Source organism: Phalaenopsis equestris, unplaced genomic scaffold (assembly GCF_001263595.1).
Source record: "Phalaenopsis equestris unplaced genomic scaffold, ASM126359v1 Scaffold000169, whole genome shotgun sequence".
NCBI lineage: Eukaryota > Viridiplantae > Streptophyta > Magnoliopsida > Asparagales > Orchidaceae > Phalaenopsis > Phalaenopsis equestris.
This window is the reverse complement of record NW_018164611.1, coordinates 164,671-167,827: the sequence shown is the minus strand read 5'-3', so window position 1 is coordinate 167,827 and position 3,157 is coordinate 164,671. Positions and strand designations below refer to the sequence as shown.

Here is a 3,157-nt window from a genome sequence, read left to right as displayed (position 1 = left end):
GAAGAGCGGAGGGAGAGGATCGAGAGGTACCGAACCAAGCGCAACCAAAGGAACTTTCACAAGAAAATCACCGTACTTTCCTTTTCTTTTCTTCATTTTCAATCCTTTTCGATCAAATAAATACGAAATTTGGGGTTTTTGCACTACAGTACGCTTGCAGGAAAACCCTAGCTGACAGCCGGCCCAGAGTCAGAGGGCGCTTTGCGAGAAACGGCGAAACGGAGCATGAAACAGAGGCCGAAACGGAGTCTATGGAAAGCAGTTTTGAGAGCTGGAATGCGTTCAGCTTTAATGGAGATAAAGGCGTCGCCGGAGCTGGAGAAGGTGGTGGAGACAGGTGGAAACAAATGCAAGCGGCGTTGGTGAACGCCGATGAAGACGGGAGCGGATACGATGAAGATCTTTGGGCCGGCTTTGAGAGTGTTTTTGCCATGAATTTTAGCAGTGAACTCTCTTAATGTGAAGGATTAAGGGTTAATTCATATGAGAAAAAATATTACCTCCGGAGTCCGGATTTAACATGTGTCCGGACAACTAAATGGAAAGTCAGCCGTTGTTCGGACGTTGTAATATTTTTTATCAAGATGATTAGCATCGTTGTTTTCTATTTTTCGCAGCATTTAATTTCAAGTTCTTATGCTAATTTAATGTTGTGTTGTAATTAGAGGAAGAAAATTTATATTGAGGAAAGGTAATCTTCCTTCTATTCTTTCTCTTATTGCAACTTTTTCATTTAATTTCATCTCGGACATTCATGTAAATTTCTCAATTTCATCCCTTCAACTAGGGCTATCAAAATGACTTGTTGTTCCCAAACAGCTTGTGTTCGGCTCGTTAAGAAACTCGTATTCGGCTCGTTTTGGCTCGAAATACTACTAATCAAATATATATATATATATATATCTTTGATGAGTAGTATTTTTTAAAAAATTTAATTGACTTCAAGGCAAAAATTATTTATAATCAATTAAAAGTATTAATGAAGAAGATAGAATAAAAATTATTAAATTAGATTCAAATGATGTTTTAAATCTTGTCTCAATCCTTAACATCTTATGGTTACGTGATTATGGTTGTCAAATCGACCCTTTGTTCGTGAATGACTCGTGTTCGGCTCACTAAGCAAACCAAACGCACACAAGCCGAACACGAATACATTTTCTTAGCTCGAAATATAAACAAACCGAATACAAGTTGAGCTTAGTCTCGCTCGTATTCGGTTCGTTTACACCTCTACCTCCAAAGTTCAAATTAACTACATTTTTTTAGCTCGAAATATAAACAAACAGAATACAAGTTGAGCTTAGTCTCGCTCGTATTCGATTCGTTTACACCTCTACCTCCAAAGTTCAAATTAACAAAGAAAATGGTAAGCCCTCATTCTAGCCCGTGCATTTCTACCTTTTCAGAAAGTAAACTCTTAAGCTTTTCCTTAAGAACAAACCCTTAAAAACTAAGAAAATTACAATTATTTACCATGCATTGAACTTAAATAATTGTACGACGCTAATGATGCGTTGCATCATGATAAGAATTTATCGGTCTTTACAAGGTTACCGAGCCATGATTTCAATTTCAATTACATGTCAACTAACCTCAGCAGCGACGTCACTATAGCTTCGTCAAAGGAGAGAGAAAAGTGGTATTATCACAAGGAGTCCATTTGAGGACGAGCTCTAATGTGTTCATTCTCGCGTAACTGTTGCCTGTGTCTGTTGAATGGGCCGTGACAGGTTCTATGGGGGTGGAAATTTGGGTGTCATTTCTCTCTTACAAAATTGGATGAATTATTTTATAAATATTTATCAATAAAAAGTTTAGTATTATTTTTTTTTTATTTCACATATAATAAAAATTATTTTCTTAAGATTTGAAATAGATTTTCTGCCATATTATTACTAACCACGTGTCTTATCATGTCCTATTTGATAATTTTTAAGGGCAATGCGCTGCCTTACTATAATTTGTCACGTTTACTCATGTGGGTTGTTTTAAAAGCGATTTTAGTCAATAATCAGTGCTCGGCTTATTAATGCCGAACACAATTATTTACCATTAATCATCTATGTTATATGTCGTGTAATTTCAGACATGCTTATATACCTATCATATAAGAATTTATCATATAGTATACAATCAACTATATTTTTCATTTAGAAGATATCTATTTCTAATAAATTTATCTGAAGATGCTTAAAAGGTACAACAAAGGTAATGAATAAAATATTTTGAATCAAGATGCATTTTCAATCGTCTCATCAAAGTGGTCATCATCCCCCTTCTCTCTCTCCCCTTCTCTCTCCGTCTCTCTCTCTTATTCTCTCTCCCTCTCTCACTTTTTTCAAACTCTTTATCGCCTTGCCTTAGTCTAAAGGATGGTTCATTTGAATCTAGCCAAATCATGATAAGGCCCAATTTTATCCCTAGAATTCCAAATGACACAATAATATCCAAATGCAAAGTTGTGTTATCATTGGCATCATTTATATTCTAAACTATCTTGGAATGCACCTTGACCATTTTTGAGGCCTAATTAAGCCTTATCAATCCCTAAACTAGGTCTAGGCCTAACATAACGTAAGTTAGATCATGCATTGTCCTATTGATATGAACACTACAAGGGAGTGTAATTGTCCTAACAAATGCATGGCTTACCTCAACTTTGGTTGTATACAACTTGTTATAGGTCCTTAGAAACTAATTTTGACAGCGAAAATTCAATTGAGGGCAAATGAGTTAGGATAAAACATAAACTAGCTAGCGTACTTCATAGCTAAATTAATATAACTTAAGAATAGAATTTACTTAACTTATTGTTTAATTAGACTTATTAAAATTAGTTGAACCTTGGTAGCCGAAGGTACTACCCATGTACCAAAATATAAATGGTTTAAAAAAATTTTGCTCTGGTTGATCTGACTGAATAAGTTATCTTATTGATCTAAACACATATTAGACCTGTAAGCTTAACTAAGTTCAATTGAAATTAATATAAATACATATTAGACTAATTAATTTTAAGTATGTATGCAAATTAATGCTAAACTTAATTAAAATGATCGAATTAACTAATGTCAAACCAAGTTTTATTTGATGCGTAAACATGCTTAACCTCCATAAAACCCATACATGACTTCCTTGAAGTCCCTCAGAACCA

At 34.6% G+C, this 3,157-nt stretch overlaps 1 pseudogene; it reads left to right on the top strand.

The window, feature by feature from the left end:
* The window catches only part of LOC110022131, a 1,640-nt pseudogene extending 954 nt beyond the window's left edge, over positions 1 to 686 (top strand).
* The last annotated feature ends 2,471 nt before the right edge of the window (positions 687 to 3,157 follow it).